Genomic DNA, 18,908 nt, shown 5'->3' with positions numbered 1-18,908 from the left:
TGTGTTTGAACCCATTAAATTGCTGACTGGCCTCTATTTCAGCTTTTTAAGTCTTTCCAATCTGCCATTAATAGACCAAACCACCGATCACGCCATCTGAAGACGTTTTAGACGGTTCAGTAATTTGAAAGGACACTTTCCGAATTACAGTACAGCATTTCCACTAGAGAGGAAAAATTGTAAAAGGTCACAGGAGCATTCTATATTCTACAAGGTGGAATCAGAAAAATGCCTCTTTATTTTCATTACATAGAAATGCATGATTTCCCACATTAAATATTGTCAAAGAGGAACACTCAAGACTTAAATAAACTAACTTGCTTCTGAAGAATTATAGTTTAGCAGCATTTAGCATACAAATTAACATTGGACAAACTCACTATACATAGTTAAAAACAAACACAGCAAAAAAACAACAAAGCTTCCAAATGGGCATTAGCCAAAACTTTTCACATTTGTCTATGCTTTAATCTTTGTTATCCCTTGGATTTTTTTTAACTGTCTAAAAACTAAATATGAATACTTTAGGTTCTGATATGATTTCAATTTTAAATGTCAATTATAAATATAGTGGATATGCATAATCTGAGGTTATATTACTTGTGACTAAATAACTACTAGTAAAAGATAAAATGTTTGTTCTAATTGCAAGATTTAGGGTCTGTGATACTGGGAATGGAGCCTACAGTCTACAAGAAGCACTCACGATGCTTCATTTCTAGACACATTTCCATTAATATGAAATTGAAGTAACCACAAAGTGTTCAAATACAACAATAAATAATATGTTAATAAATATGTTACTAAACACAAAATGCAGCACAATTCCCCAGTAATTTATACATTCTTCAAATAAAAAAATAACCCCATACATGATGTTTATACTATAATTATTTGTCTTAATTGACATATTGTGCATGTTATAGTATTTATAAATAGGATTAAAGCACAATGCCAACATTTGTATATTACTCTTGTGTCCGTGTATCCAAGATTTCATATATTTTTCATGAGCTGGTAAGTAGAAAATCACAGACAAGTCTCATTACTCAACTATATTTTAGTGCTGACATTTATGTCATATTAAACATTGTATAAGTGTATAGTTCATTTACGTATGTGATTGATTTTTAAGTCTCAGTTTGTAAGAGAGTTATAAGGTATGTATCTAGGTATACATCACAAACATTTCAACATCAAAATTATGACTACATTTCCTAGAACAACATCCAGGTCATTTGTAAATCTGAAAACCTCTGCAAACTCTTGTATAAAATGGGAACTTTGCATTGTCATCTACTATGTTTGAAATGCTAATAGATTGACAGCTGGTATTTTAGTTTTGAACTTTGCACTATGTCAATAGCATACTGGAAGCACTGATCCATCCATTGCACATAGCACCAGCCAGGGCCAGACTGGCCATCGGGCACTTCTGGCATATGCCAGAAGGACCGATGGCCTTAGGACCGGCTCAAGGAGGGGGGATGGAAGAGTCCTCTCCACCCAACAGCTCCAGAATCATCAAGATATCAAGGAGATGGAAGGGGTGGAAGTGTGTATGGGCCGGCGGCGGCTGTGTTTGTGACTCGCGGCACACCCCCTTGCATTAGCTACACCCCCCTTCACATGTGAGTGCAGGGCGGACTGCCAGTGCTGATATACAGCCCCAGTCCATCCCTGGCACCAGCTACTTTTGTGTGCATATATGCCACCTTGGGGGAATGTGTTGCATACAGTAGTTTCAGTTTTAAGGCTATGTTACAATGCCACCAGATCTTGTTCTACTTATGTATGTAGTTATATATTCCGAAGTATTGTAATTTTGGTGGCATAGTCACAATTTTAGGGCTCTGTTCACTGTCCTAACAAACAACAGTTTTTACTTGACTGCTGAGACTGTAGGGAGGTATGTGCTGATCACTGTTGCTTGGCACTGCAAAGTGGTGGTGAGTTGGTGCCACACCTATCTTCCATTGATTCCTGTGGCTTGGCATTTAAAGGTGTCATAGAGCTTCACAATTGCTAAGCAGATCACCAGAAAAATTGGTCATGACCCATCAAGAAGTGGTCATTCTACCATGTCCTATTCCAATTCCAAAGAGCCAAATGTTGGGAGATAGTGTATAATATGTGTGTAGTCTATTGATCACTTTTTTGCTCCTATGATATATTTTGTATTCAAATAAACAGCTTTAAGAAGATCAAGCCATTCATTTTGACCTTATATTAACATACAGGTTTATTGACCATGGTGGAGAAAAGGAGACTCAATAAAAATGGCTGCCAAGTCCTAAATTGTTTCCCTCAGTCTATGACCATGGGTTTCTAGCTAAGCCAATACTTATATGGTAAAATTAAATAGCTAGGCTTATGATTTTTTCTTTTGCATGTGACCTAAGAGTCAAGCTTTAATAAATCGGTAATATATGGATATGTCCCAGAGTCCCAGTACTGCATCTTGGCTATTAGCATACAACAAACTAAACAAAGCTATTTAATATATACCAAACTAAAAAGGCAATAATACACTGATAGGAATTCAATCTTAGGGTGCTTTTTTTTTTTTTGCAACATCTGAACCATAATTAAAACGCATGTAAATGGCATGCTTTAGCAAAAGGGTAATTTAAGAAAATACAACAAAAATTAATATCAACTACAACATTATAAAACTATAATTAATTTGTAGTCTGTACATGTACCAATGTGGCTTTGTACAACTAGGGGTATATTTACTAAAGTGTGGGTTCTTAGAAGTGGAGTTATTGCAGATAGTTACCAATCACATTCTACTTATCATTTATCTAGCACCTTTTAGAAGATAACAGCTAGAATCTGTTTGTTGTTATGGTAAACATCTCCACTTCTAAAAACCTGCACTTTAGTAAATATACCCCTAGCCTCAATATGCCACCTTAGTCACAATGTGATGTGACTAAGACGTGCCACAAGACTGCACTGATTCATTTGATATGCAATACTTTTATATCTGTGTGCGAGTGAATCTGTGGTCCTGATTCAGAGGCACTCGCTATTTGCGAGCGCTCGCTCTGAATCAGGGCGGATTGTTTTAAAAAAATTTGCCTCCAGGCTGCTCACACAGCTGTGGATGACAGCCTGTGTGGGCGGCCTGGTGATGGTCGCGATTATCTTGACCATCGGGCTTGCGACGAGACCCTTGTGGTAGGGTCTCGTCCACCGCAAGCCCCAGTGAACTTCCTGCTCTAATAGAGCAGGAAGTTCACTACTGACATTACGTGTGATGTCAGTAGGGCCACCCACAAACGGCAGGTGTTCCTTCGGGAATGCCTCCATTTGTGCAGCCAACCCCCGGCCCGCCTACAAAACGGGGCCAGTTGTCGATCAACATTGACAGCCGCCCTGTTTTGCTGCAAGCCCCGAGCGATTGAAGTTCTAACTTGCTCTAGGGCTCGCACACATGCAGTGCGCACGCCGCACGTGCGCACTGCCCGACCATCGACCCGCTTGCGAGCACTATGCGCTCGTGAGCGGGACTGAATCAGGCCCTGTATTCGAAGCACAACAGAACATGGCATGGAAAAAAGCCATGGTCACTGCATCGTAGCACTTAGTATACAGATTCTGACGCAGTCATACACAGATATTCAAGTGATGCATAACAAATTAATCAATGGAGTCTCATGGTGTGATCGCATTGCAACTAAGATGCAGTTTTGAGCGAAAAAGATGTAAAAAAAAGAGGCGCTTGTCGCTAACAGAGTCGCGCGGGACACATATGTATCTGTAAAATGATTAAGCAAATATACTATCATTCATTCTTTGTGATTTGTGGAATACAGTAGCTAATAATTCCTCTGATGCTGATGAAATCATCCATTACCATAATGGAGCCTTAATATCTGAATCAGATAAAAGAACCAATGATTAAATCCAAAATCCAAAAATGTATTAAGAATCTATGAAATACAATATGTGATCATTTCGTAAAATATAATTATTGCCTTGTATGTGACAGTAACATATCTGTTGTAAGGCTCAGCTGTTTCATCTCTCATCTGGAAGTAATTTTCACTGCATGGTGTTCTCTATATTAGATATTGTGTCAAGGTCTGTGTTAGTTGATATCTGTGTGATATCTTTAGCCTCTAACACATTACACACCACTTCTATGGAACGTGATGCCACATAATTACATGTACAGTAGATCATGCAGATACTGTTCAGAGTCTAGAATCACACTATAATAAGGTTTACATGAACCATTGCTTGAGTAATCCTGAATAACTTGTATAAAGATAGTATTTTTTAATAATACAAAGCAAAGATAGGTGTGCATACGTTTCTGCTAAGGTGCACATATTTATTAAGGTGCAAGATGATTCTGTTGGAAGAGGAACAGCCAATCCAAGGAGCTGGCAGAGATAGGGGTGTTCTTTTCTGAGCATGGAGTAGACACATCTAATTTATTACAAAGTAATGTAATAAGATTTACTTTTGTGTGATATTATTCAAAAGAAACAGGGTTGGAGAGGGATGGTTTTATGGACGTTCCTTGCTCTATGGAATGGTGCCCAGCCATTCATCACAAAGCTGGCAGAGGTCATGTCTCTACCACCACCGTTAATGGGTTGTACTTTGCATCTCTGAGTTGAATTTTGACATAAGAATATTTTTACGTGTACTCCATAATAATAAAGGTAGCCCAGATATTCCATACTTCTAGTGATTCATTTAAGCCATAGGCTAAACTGATAAGTACTTAAGAAGAAAATAAATATATTATTTAATAAAATGGGGTGATTTTAAGTGATATGAGTTTGATGTGATGAATACACTTTTGTACACTTTATCTCTTTTTCTGGCTCCCACAAACAGGCTCACTTATGGGCATATTGATCACAATCTGCATCTCAGATGCGGATGGGATGTGATAAATTTGCCAAAATCGCAATGCGATATTTGAATACATAGCAAGGATGTATCAAATATCGCCCACAGGGACAGAGCTTTCAAGAAAGCTCTGTCCCTGTGAATCCTCGCCGCTCAGTTCTCAGGGTATTTTCTGCAAAAAAATACAACATGTAGCAACAGCGCACGCCTTGCCAGCTAACCCCCTCCCCGTACGATAACCCCCCCTTTCTCTGCAACCCCTTCTCTCACGCACTAAGCTGACACTTACCTGCACTTTGATCTGTGATCCGGTGAGCTCCTCTGTGCCTCCAGTCACACTGATCACAGGCACTGGTTCCTGGCTCTGATCTACCTGTCAGAGCAGAGCAGGAGTTGGTGTAATGGGGAAAGATATATAAAAGCCATCTACAGGTGGCATTATTATCACAGGGTTTCCTCCCATTATTTTTTTACAATTTTGTTTTAGTAAATCTGACATCCTAACGAGTATGGGAAATGTGATCTGCTCACTAAAATAATCTAAATTTAAGGACTTGGAGTCGTTTTTTACAAAAACTGCTCCAAAAGCCCTTTAGTACATTTAAGTGATACTAAAATAATGTGAAATAAGAGTGTTTAATAAAAAAAGGAATGATAAATAGAGATAATAAGCACTTTGATTTGTGCTAGTTATATCATCCAGGCACACTGGTACAAAACCAAGTTGTCATGTAGTGCAAACCCTGGGGCTGATTCTGAGTTGTACAGATCTCTATTCACGGACACCATCGTGAGTTTTTGCATACAGCACATGCGCAGAAATTACTTTATGCAGTTTTGCATTTGCCCAGTTTTGCAGTTGTCGGACACAACTTGGACAGATTGGTCTTCCTGTGAAATAGGGTATTTCGGGCACGAACTGTTGAGTGCCAAAACGATTGTACAAACCACCCTGACTAGTAAGAATGTAATGAGAATGTTGTGGGTGTGTATAAAAACCTCTGTGTGATTGAGTGGTGACTACACAGAATGGAAGCCTGTACCGTTGACGTATCTCTTGCATCTAGCATGGGGCTGGTGTAAGTGTTGATACTAATGATCATGGTTACGACGGCCAGCGTAAAATCAATGGCCAGCACTGGATTCTGCTTACACATAACGATCCCCTACATTAGTTGAGCAGATATTCGCTATAGCATAAATTAGTGAAATAAGCTCCCGCAGCTGCCCACAACTACTGTACAGCCACTTTGTGTATGGCTTGGGATCAGCCCCTCTGTATGATTAATAAATGAGGTGAAAGCATACATATATACAAATATCTACAGCTTTATTGCTAAAAATAACATCAATACTAGGCTCAGCTATTTTTCCAATGCTTACAAAATAGTTATTTTCCATCCCATTCAGTCTTTATTATACCTCATAATACATTCCTCATTACTTAACTTTAACAGAATTTCAATCCACAGAGGATCTTTGTCAAGGCAAATATTCACCTCCTTAAATAGAGACCAGGCTCCAATTATAGCTTCAAATATACAAGAGCAAAAAACATGGCGGCACCCACAGCACTGGGAGTTATGATTGCACAAAACAAGCATCTAATCAACACAACTGTAGAGGAATAAATATGGCACAGCTACAACATTGTGGGTAATTGTTACATAATGCAAACATTTAGAAAGCACAATGTAGAGAAAAAGAATAGAAAATCAAATAAAGTAAACCCCTAGAAAACAACATTATAATAAAGTTGAATACACAAAATCACTAGAGTATAGGCAGCTAATAGCTTGCAGGAGCCCACAGTTTACTGGGTATCGATTACATAATACAAACATCTACTCAGCAAAACATACTGTATGTAGAAAAAAAACACAGACAATCACATTAGAATCAAGTTAATTAAATAAAATCACTAAAGTATAGGAAGCTAATAAGACAGTGAAGCTCATGATGACAGATGGGTTCCATAGTTACAGAAAGATACTGTACACATACATAAAACTGCTTGCACTGGCTTGACTGGTCTTGTATGCTTACTAGTTGGACTTGTGACCATTGGAGGTTGTTTTTGCATATATGCTGCTAAAACTAATTTTTAAACGGAAACAGCTTGGTCTCCATCTAAAAAAGTCTGGTCCACCAAGGGGGGTTTCTGGGTACTTAGACACCCACCTTTAGGACTCCCTGAAATAGCAGCTATCTCCCTGTCCCCTGAAGAGCCTAGCAATCTCCCTGAATGCACATTACCCCATTATGAAGCTGTTATATAAAAAAACAACAACAAAAACAGGGATATTTACATTTAAATGGGATCATTAGAATCATATCCCTGCATTGATTATAAGGCACAATGATCCCTATGGCTACATGCATTTTCTGAAAAGTAGGTTTTTTCATTAACAAGTAGGTCCTACTAACTGCTTTGGGGCTCGTTTACATTTGGATACAAATCAACTTCATGACACGCCTCTCAGATGTAGCAGTACATGCCCACTATACCGCCATGCTCATACTGTAGGTGTTGCTTTCACAATCTCCCTCAAATGCTTTTTCAAAAGTAGGCAAGTATGCTCCACATGAGTGCTGATTAGATGTTTGTATTTTATAATTATTACCCATAATGCTCTGCACATGATTGCTGAGATGTTTGCATTTGCAACTATTACCCACAATACTGGGGGCACCTGCAAACTATTAAGTACCAGTGGTGGCTGCAGACCTTACCAAAACTCCCAGGTGGGTTTCGTTTAAACAATAAAATTAAGTCTGCTCCAAACGCTGCTGCTGGGGACTGATCATTAAACTCACTGGGGAAGGATCAGCTGGTTCTTTGTGTTTGTGTGATTGAGAGGCACACCGGATGAGCAGGCTCCCAGACTCCAGTGTCAGCGGGGGCATTTTGCCGTTCCCGGAAATGGATGCGTTTAGCCTCCGTTTTCTGGGAGGGACAAGGCCAGAGTCTGTGCCGGCGGATGCAGATTCCTGGCCTCTTGCATGACCAGGCACCGGCCAGGCTACGAAAAGCTTCAGCTCTCACATCCTGACCAATGGAGCAACCATGGTGATCCCAGTCTGCGACGTCGGTCGCAGTGCTGGGATTGCAAATGCAGCAAGGAGACATCTGACACCTCCTTCTGCATTTGCATCTGAGATGGACAAATTTGCACTTGTGTGCGGCTGTGTAAATCCGTCTATCTCTGAATGAGGTCCTTCATTTTATTGTTTAAATGGCACCAGCCTTGACAGTGTTGATAAGGGCTGCAGCCCCCACCCTGCAACAACCACTGTTAACTACCAAAATACTAGTGATTTTGTGTATTTAAATTTATAAAAATAGTTTTCAGGGTTTTTCTCTCACTCTATATGTGTGCTGAGTAGATGTTTGAATTATGTAACCATTGCTCTCAATGCCCTACATAAGTGCTGATAAAATGTTTGGATTATGCATCAATTACTCACAGTGCTGTGGGTGTGGCTGTGTTGTTTGCTCTTCTATGATTGCAGCCTAGTCTCTACTTAAGAAGGTGAGTATTGCCTGTTGATGTGTCTTGACATAGATTCTCTGTGGATCAAAATGTCTCTTTCAGCTGTTTTATCTGAAATGTGTGGTTACAGATTTTTGTTTACATTTTATATACATACACTATCAATCATAACAATTAAACTACTGCAGGGGAAGTGAATAACATTGATTATTTTATTACAATGCCACCTGTCAAGGGGTGGGATATGTTAGGCAGCATGTGAACAGCCAGTTCTTGTAGTTGATATGTTGAAAGCAGGAAAATGGGCAAGGATAAGGATCTGAACAACTTTAATAAGGACCAATTTGTGATGGCTAGATGACTGGGGGAGAGCATCTCCAAAACAGCAGGTCTTGTGGGATTTTTTCAGTATGCAGTGATTAGCACCTGTACTAAAAGTAGTCCAAAGAAAGACAACCAGTGAACCGGTAACAGGTTCATGGGTGCCCAAGGCTCATTAATGCACGTGAGGAGTGAAGATTAGCCCATCTGGTCAACCCCATTGAAAAGCTACTGTAGCACAAATGGCAGTAAAAGTTAATGCTAGCTATAAGAGAAAGGTGTCAGAACACACAGTGCATCATGGTTTTCTGTGAAGCCACAGACCAGTCAGAGTGCCTATGCTGACCCTTGTCCACTGGTGCCTACCATTGGTTCATGTGCATCAGAACTGGACCATGGAGCAATGAAAGAAGGAGGCCTGGTCCAATAAATCACATTTTCTTTTACATCATGTGGACAGCCGAGGGCGTGTGCATCATTTACCTGGGGAAGAGATGGCACCAGGATGCACTATGGTAAGAAGCCGACGGAGGCAGTGTGATGCTCTGGTCAATGTTCTGCTGGGAAACCTTGGGTCCTGCCATTTAAGTGGATGTTACGTTGACATGTACCACCTACCTAAACATTGTTACAGACCATGTACACCCCTTTATAGCAATGGTATTCCCTGATGGCAGTGGCGTCTTTCAGCATAATAATAATGTTTGAGGAACATGACAAGAGTTCAAGGTGTTGACTTGGCCTCCAAAATCCCCAGATCTTAATCTGATCAAGCATCTGTGGGATGTGCTGGAAAAACAAATCCGAGCTGTGGAGGCCCCTCATTGCATCTAACAAAACTGAAAGGATGAGCTGCTAAAGTCTTGGTGCACTAGAACACTGCATCAATTTACATAATCCAAGTGATAAACAATGGGACCATGCTGGAAACCTTCCCCCGGTGGTGTGAAGTACAGCATCAAGTCCAGTCTGGCCATCTGTAATGGGGAGCCGCTGCCGCAGGCGGCCAGACTGGACTTGATGCTGTACTTCACACCACCGGGCGAAGGTTTCCAGCATGGATCCATTGTTTATCACTTGGATGATGTAAATTGATGCAGTGTTTCAGTACCTGTGCAGATCATTATTCATTGTGCACTGTTGTTACCCATTGAATTTGAATGAGGTCTTGATAAAGGTTCAAGCAAGAACCGAAACGTCGACCAACCACGACTGACCGCAACTTGTTTATGCTGCTTGGGTTATTTGTGTACCCAAACATTATGTTTAATTTGTAATAAATTGACTTTTGAAAGAAAGGAGAGTGCATCCTTCCTCCAGGGGATACCTCAGCATATATATATATATATATATATATATATATATATATATATATATATATATACAAGGACAGTTCAGTCTGCACTCACATCCTCATCTAGTGCAAACAATATATCAGGGGTGCTCCTCCTCAGGTCATAAGACCAGTTCAATAATATATTCCAAAAGGACGTGGAATGAGGGCACACACCAAAAAGTTCAACTTGTTTTAATTAAGGCATTAGGTTAGTAATTCATAGGTGCTACATATGTGGAGATACCGACGTTTCGGTCCAAACAAGGGCCATTCTCAAGGTGCAGCAATCCAGAAATCATAAATACATCGTGGGTCCAAAAGAGTCACAAGCCAACTGTGCACATCAAATAGTACATAGTGCATTCTTGGAATATATATATATATATATATCTATACATATATATATATATATGGGCAGCACAGATGGTGTAATGGTTAGCATTACTTCCTCCCAGCCCTGATGTCTTGGCTTCGTTTCCCACTGTGGCCCTAACTGTGTGGAGTTTGTATATTCTCCCTTTTCTCCGGTTTCCTCCCACACTCCAAAAATATACTGGTAGGTTAATTGGCTCCCCACAAAATTGACCATAGTGGGTATGTTTGTGAGCATGTAGTAGGGAATATAGATTGTAAGCTCCACTGCGTTAGGTGAAGATGTGAATGGTAAGATATTCTCTGTAAAACGCTGCAGAATATGTGTGCACTATTTACATAACTGGTAATAAATAAATATATATATAGTTAGTGTTTGTATACACCCTTTGGGTTATGTACTGTATGCTGTGCCACCTCCTTTGGCTTTTAGTCAATCATATGTCCATATGTACATATGTACAGCAGCGAATGCCCATCCACCTTTAAAACTGTTCCTGTCCATTTTCATTTGAATATTTGAAACAAGCATAGTAAATAAACTGCTTTGATGTTAAGCCTCATTTACTTCATCTCTTCACATTTATTCCTAGACCATCTTCAATATGACGTTTTGTCTCTGACTTTCACTAAAACTACCTTCACCATAGTCACCAATGTCCCCCTCATGGCCAAATCCAAAGGCCACATCTAAATTCTTATATGTCTTGACCTCACAGTGGCATTTAGATAGGCAGTCCCTTTACTGCCATTTCCAGCTGCAAAATATTTTAAGAATCAGGCCCTTCCTAAACCTGGAAGCTACTAAAACTGCCATTAATGCTCTCATCAGTTCCTCCCAAGATTACTGTAATATGTTCCTTTCTGGCCTTCCTAACTCCAATCTCACCCCTCTCCAATCTATCCTTAGCTCTGCTGTCTGCTTAGTTTTCCTCTTTCATTGTTCTACCTCTGCTGCCCCTCTCTGCCAGTCACTCTACTGGCTTCCTATACCACTTAGAATGAATTTCAAACTCCTTTCTCACCTACAAAGCTCTCAACCTCACTGCTCCTCCCAATCTCTCTAGCCTCATTTTCTCACATACTCCCTCCCACCCTCTTTCCTCTGCTAATAATTGCTGTCTCATCTGCTCCTTGATCATCACATCTCATATATTCAGGATTTCCCATAGGATTCTTCTGACTGAAATACCCTTCCTTTCTCCATTAGACTTTTACCCAGCCTTCAAGCATGACTTTAAAACTATTTTTTTCATTGTACTGTAGGTTACCACCCCTCCTCCTAACTGTGCAGTCTCCTCCTCCTTTGTTCCATCACATAAACCAATATTCAGTACCTTATAGGTTGTAAGCTCCTATGAGCAGGGGCTTTTCTCTTATATCTCCTCTACATAATTTTGACAACTTCACTCTTCAATTATGTCTCAATGTGAATGTATACATAGTCTGTAGTTATCTTTACTATTATCGGTTTTACTCCCTTGTACAGAACAACAGAACCCTTCTGGTACCCTATAACTACTGCTACTACTATTACTACTACTACTACTACTACTACTACTACTAATAATAATAATAATAATAATAATAATATGACTAAAAAGATTCATTAACTTTTGTTTGATCACTTGTCAAGCGTTTTAAAGCTTCCATCATTCATTGTAAACATTTATACAATTTTTATTTCACTGTAGACAATGTAAAATTCCTTCATGCTCATATTCAAGAAATATAATTGTCAAGAATCATGATTTAAAAATAGATTATGTTGTTTGTATATGTTGTACATATATGACTTTAGTAAAGATACAGTAATAACTACCCAGTTTGGCTGGTATTAACCCGCTACAGTTTTAAAATGTAATCATATATGCTCATATTGTGTCAATGTATATGCAATAGAATACAAAAAGAAATTACAGTATTATATTGAATTTACACTTGGAAAAATGTGAAGTTTATCATTGATATGACAATTTTTCAATCTAATTGCTTCAAATAAAATTCTTACAGATCTATTTATTAAGCATTATTTTTGATTGAATATAGTTATTTAAAACTATATTTGCACACTGTTACAAACTTGAAGCTTTTATTACACATTTAATTGACTAGAAAATGGACATTTTTGATTGACACTTGGCTGGAACTCTGCAATTTAATAAGATGAGCAAGTGTTAGATGTACTGTATTAGCTAGACATCTGTAAATGGCTAAATTATATTCTATTTAAAATATCACCAGTTCAGAGCTTTGAAAACACTTTTAAAATATCACAAAGTTAAAATATAATTTAATCGGGTGTCTACAAGTTTTATAACACAGAACCTTAGAAAATATCACATAAAGTATTATAAAAAAATGTTTAAATCATTATATAAATGGCTTGCAAAATTGAGCAGCAAAATAAAATGTTTACATGATACACTATAATATAACATTTAATATTCTAGCCATTATAATTAACTTAATACTGTATTTTAGAATACATACTACAGTATAGTAATGGCATTCTTATAAAATTGTTGTAAGGTATTATTTAAAAAGTGTAAATAGACATTATTTATTTACTGCAGTATATAACAAATGACAAATGTCATCAAATAGCTACTTATCACACCCCACCCATAAACATATGGTAGTAAAATTTAAGTCAAGCTAATTGGAAAAGATGAGAATGTGTGTCAATAATATATTTTCAGTTTAGCAAAAACACAAATAAAATCTTGAAATATGCTCTACGGTAATATATCATAATATAATTTGCTTAAAAACAAGATATATTGCCTTTTTTAGCAATCATTAAAGCATTTGAACCTATGTTGCCGCAACATCTCTTGTTTTATGGAGTACCATGAAATTGCTTTGTGTGGCTATTACAATCTGTTCAAACAGTGAAATAAAATTCTGTATAGCACTGGCTCCATACAGCAGCTGTCGAATATCTAGAGCAGATAGCTCTGCAAATCTTGTACTCCCAAGAGATTGTGGGACAATTAAATTCACATTTCTGCCAAATCAAAATGGGGACAGATGAATAAACTAAAACAGGAAATGTAATAAAATACAGGGAGTGCAAAATACAAACCTAATAATTTGCACATATAAATATTAAACATTTTCATGATGGACAGAGAAATCACTGACCATTAAGCTACCATTGGAGTCAGCAACAAACACGGTAGCCTATAATGCAGGAGTTAATTATAAGGTTTACAATTTCTAGTTCTATTATCACCATCTCATATTAAACTATGAAAAAGCTTATTTTTACATCTCTTTCATTCTTTTGTGGCTGTTTATGTTTAGTAACATTTAATCATAGGTAGTTACCAACCCCCAATATCCTTCTGCAGAATTGGACAAGTCTATAGTCAAAAATGCCTCCAAGCTAGAAGGATAAATGACAGAAAAAAAACCTTTCATTTTAAAAAACCATCTCAGAGATGAGGCTAATTGCATAGATGTGACTGCATTAAGAGAACATCACTAACATAATGGTCATCATAAACAACAATAAAATGGCAAGAAACATAAGAACAGCCAACCGTAACCTACATGTTCTAATTAGCTTGGTCCTAAAAGAATAACGTAATGCTTTTATTTTCAAATATGGTAATTTACATATATATTTCTGTGCGAGCATACGTGTGGGTGTTGTTATGTCCTATTTTAGCTACATAATAATTGTAAAGCTCTACAATATTATTATACATATAGCTATTAACAAAATATATATTGTAGCACATTTTTTATATTTTATATGAACATTACTCATATTCAGCAATCTGGTACTCAAACTGTATATTAAGTATTATACAATTGTTTATACAATAAACGACTTCTTATATACTACAAATAGGCAGATGTGAGGATATGTTTATATATTTCTCTTTCTGCACTAATTCATATATATATATATATATATATATATATATATATCACAAATGTGTGACTTGCTTCTAGACTTCTAGATCATTCTATGAAATGTAATCTGGTCTGTGTAGATTTTGTATGCTACTCACTGCACTGCCCTTAGCTACTTGCTTTCTCTCCTATTGTATGAGAAAATGGTGGTGTACCTTTACACACAAAGCTACTTGGAGATAATTGTGCTGATAGAACTTTAATGCATCATCTATTACTCTGCTGAAGTTATCAAATAATTACCTGCCCATCAATAGATTCTTCACTTAGTGAGTATAGTGGAGTTTCTGAAATAGAAAAAAAAAATGTTTTCACTGTTTCTTTTGAAAGATGCTAGTAAAACCATTGCATACAATAAAAACATGAATATATGTATTTAGCATCAATGTTAATATTACCATATACATTGCATGCATTTAATAACCTTTTAAGGATTTTAATATAGTAAATATACTATTTCCTCTGGAATCAAAAGTTAAAATAAAAAAACAGCACATATAACTCCACTAAAAAAATATATCAAATAATATTATGAATGTAATAATTTAATGCATATATGTATATTATATATAAAAGTCTAGCTAATATAAAAAATAATGATTATATGGCAATTGTAAGCTCTCTTATTGTTCTTATATAGCCCTTCATTCTTAACACTGCGGATATATCTACTTGCAAAGATATTCCTGTACCCTATTGTGAACTATGTTTTTGTAATGCAGATTGACTGAATCCAGTGTAATATAATGTATACTGTATAAAATATACGCAAAACATATTTCTTATCAGCTTATATGTAAAGAGAAATAATGACAATTCAGAGTATATCCATTCTGTAACCATGAAATAATCACAAACCAGTAAGGATAAAATCTGCAGATTCTCACAAAATATATGAGAAATAAATATGATAACATCTAATGCCAATCCAAAAATGATTTCCATCAGTTAATGTGAATTACAGAGGTAGAAAAAGATTCTGCGATCTGTACCTGATCTTGGCAGATCTCTCCGTACTGACAGGTTGTGCAGCAGCAGCCAAGCGTGCGATGTCTGCGGGAATACACGGAGCTCTCCTTTGTGCTGAAAGCTTAGCTCTTAAGGAAAGGAAATACAGGGGAGATTTTGTCTGTCAATCTCCTCCCCCTTTTCAGTAAACGGATCTCCTTATAAGCACAACCCATAGAGAAAGCAGAGGGAAGGGGGGAAAAAATCTGCTGCAGATACTATTAAAATTTAATTCCAAAATATATCCAAGTCACCTTCGCAAGGGCCCGATCTATAAAATCGTTTGTACTTAGCTTGCCTGTTTTGCCCAAGCAGCTAGAGGCTGTTCTGCTGCGGCGTGTGTCGAATAGACAGTGTGCTGTTTTTCCTCAGAGTGAGTGCAGGTCATTGCATGACAATCCAAAGTAATTAGTGTCTACGTGAATAAAGGGGGACCACTGAAAAGCTTCGAATAATCAACCCATCTGTACTTTGTTGAATGGGCTGTGTCGAAAACCAGCTGCTTGCTTATTCAACAAAGAATGCATGTCTATTATTCACCTTCTGCTGGAGCCTAGAGTTAAGTACCATCTGTGCTACCATAGCAACATGGCGTTTACATAGAGGGAATAGTAGGGATGTATTTGTAAGGGGAGGGGGGCTACAGTTATAACTCTGTTTTAGTCTTTTTACACTGTTTTCCTAAACCATTTATTTTATCTTTACATTAACAACTAATGCATATTCATTATGAATTTAACTACCTTTATTAGCAATGCAAATAAGTCATATTTTTAACCCTACAATTTCAATTACTGGATCAAGCTTTAAAGCAACAGAGGTTTTTTTTTCCATTATACCTAAGGATTAGTGAATATGCTGCAAATATGAACTTTTTTATTATGTGTGATTTATAAACTGGATGACAAGCATACATTTTTTCTGGTAGGACTGTTAATGCTAAATTCCCATGTAGAAATGTGAAAAATCTCTGGTGAATATGTAACAGAACACTTTAAAATTTCACTCATTTCTGATTGTTCCTGGTTGCTGTACTGAGACTGGGAGACAGGAATATGAATGGAAATAGATGCAATACATTTGTTTTTGTTTTTCTAAATGTTTATGTACATTTTTTATTTACAATACTTTTATTGCTGTAAAAATGTGTATTCAGCTTATATCAATAAAGTTTTGCAATAAAGAAAATATGTTAAATTATATGGAATCCTTTTTTTAACAATACTAAAAAAATACAGTAATACATTACACATTTCACATACTATTACTATACAGTACCATATATCCTGCACTTGAGTGACATGAAATACATTGTGCTGCATCAAATACAATAATGCTTTATATAATATGTAGAAATTAGGAGGCACTCTATAAAGAACTATAACAGACTTAAAGTTTGAAGGTACTGGTTTAGTTTATTGAATTTTGGCATGATACTGTATGTTAGAGATATGCGGGTCCGGATTTCTGAAATCCGAACACACCCGAATTTAGGGGTTCTGAGTAGAACCGAGTCCTGGTTCGGATCTGTTGCCGGTTTGGAACTCGGATTTTAAAACTGAACTCGGGTTATGGATTCTGACATTTTAGCTGTTTTTATCACTTTTTATCCGAATCCAAAACCAAAACACTTGAGGGTGGTTTTGCAAAACCAAAACACAAAGATGAATCCAGATTTAAAACCAAAACATGGGGGTCCACGCACATCTTTAATAGGGATGCAGTCAATAACCCCACCGTGGGGATTCAGGTGCTCAGAATGTCAGCACCGGAATCCTGACACTTGGGCGAAACCCGGTGCCAGCATCCTGACTGCCGGAATCCCAAAAGTAAGTAGCAGCGATGGGGGAGGGTTAGCATTGGGATTAGGCACTAGGGGGAGGGTTAGGGTTAGGCACAAAGGGGGGAGGGTTAGGTTTAGGGTGCAGGGAGGTTGAGGTTAGGATTAGGCACTAGGGGGGAAGTTAGAGTCAGGCACCAGGGAAGGAGGGTTTAGGTAGGGAGAAGGGGAGGGTTAAAATACTGACCGACAAGTGTCGGCATTCTAACCCTGTTGGGATGCAGTTGTTGGGATTCTGACCGCCGGGATCCCGAGTGCCAGCATCCTGTACCCATCCACTCTAAAATATGTATAATCAAAATATAAAAGTTATTTACATGTTTTTTTTTATTATCTGTAATACTAACTATAGAAAGGCCTGTAAATCCATCCATATGAAACAAAGATATGATACTTAATAAATGAAAAATATGTTGTGGCATCCAAGTAGATTGTATGAAGATTGGATAGCATATCGTGTGCAGATCGTGTACTGATCGTGTGCTGAGCTGCCGGGGAGAATTTCAAGGGAAATCTGACACATCGTCGGATCGTAAGTATATCGGTATGTGTTTGGGCACCCTAACACTTTGGCCCAAAGGTACCCCTATATGTGAAACAAAAGGAGAGTGCACAGCTTTTGCTAATAATCAGGTAATTTCTCCAGAGTCTCACTTCTGTGACTATAGAAAAACAAGTTAATGCTGTGTGTTGTGAACTATTGAACCATGATTCTCCAAAAAATATAACAGGTCATAAACAGAGGTGAAACTTTGGTTATTGATTCTTTGACAAGCTGCAATTTCTCTTCTGCCATGGTGGTGGAGCCCACCATCTTTATCAGTGGTAATATTGGTAGCTGATCTCAACCAAACATTTCAGCCAGTACATATATGGCTGACAACAGCACCAGAAACATGCCTATATTTAGAAGCATGGCCAGCTACTATTAGTGGTGATGGCACAGTGTCAAAGTGTTTATTATTGCTGTGTCACAGCACTGAGGCTGTTGGTTTTATTATGATTAGGGCACTGTAGCTCATATGTTTGCCTTGTGTGTATGTTGACATTCTCCAGTTTCCTCCCACAGTTCAAAACCATACTGGATGGTAGACTGTAAGCTCCATTATTCACTGATGTTAATTGATAAACATTCTCTGTGAATTTCCAGTTAGTGTTTTGCACTACATAAATTTAGCATACTGTAGTAATGATTAGTGAATCCTGTGTACAGTGTTATGGATACATGTGATATCACATCCATTATGCATAATCACTTGGTCATCTGAGCCATCCTCAATGCTGACTTAGTTTCATGTAAAGGGATAGAGTTTCCTGAGACCTAGAAACATATTGCATGTTCACTATAGACCAGTATGTTTGTTCATCAACACTTTATACAGATATTATTTGTTACACATTGAACTTATATATATTTTTCCTTTTGTGTTCTACTACTTATAAGTCATCCCCTACGACCTAATGAATGTTTTTATTTTCAGTCAGGACATCTTACTTGCTTCACATCATCCAAAACATTATCCTGCTGTACCCCCTACATTATCAAGCTGTACCCCCTACAACTTTAATAGTTATGAATTTCAGCTTAATCAGTTACAAATACCATAATCTACCGTATACTTGCCAACTTTGGGCAACCTTTCCAGGAGATCCTGGAGTTTGCCCAAATGGTAAGTGCAGGTGTCATGGGATCACAGTTTGCGACATCATGGGCCCACGTCACACAGTGCATTGT

At 37.6% G+C, this 18,908-nt stretch overlaps 1 long non-coding RNA gene across 1 annotated transcript in view; it reads right to left on the bottom strand.

The window, feature by feature from the left end:
• LOC148532394 (uncharacterized) overlaps nucleotides 1–15,402 on the bottom strand; it is a 56,533-nt gene extending 41,131 nt beyond the window's left edge. Inside the window, exons 1-2 of the long non-coding RNA XR_015877725.1 lie at nucleotides 15,318–15,402; nucleotides 14,569–14,612 (exon numbers count right to left, since the gene is read on the bottom strand). This is a non-coding gene — a long non-coding RNA (uncharacterized LOC148532394). The remainder of the gene's footprint in view (nucleotides 1–14,568; nucleotides 14,613–15,317) is intronic.
• Nucleotides 15,403–18,908: the final 3,506 nt, after the last annotated feature.

This window comes from Taudactylus pleione, unplaced genomic scaffold (genome assembly GCF_031769625.1).
Source record: "Taudactylus pleione unplaced genomic scaffold, aTauple2 ptg000078l, whole genome shotgun sequence".
Taxonomy (NCBI): domain Eukaryota; kingdom Metazoa; phylum Chordata; class Amphibia; order Anura; family Myobatrachidae; genus Taudactylus; species Taudactylus pleione.
This window is presented reverse-complemented; position numbering and strand designations above follow the sequence as displayed.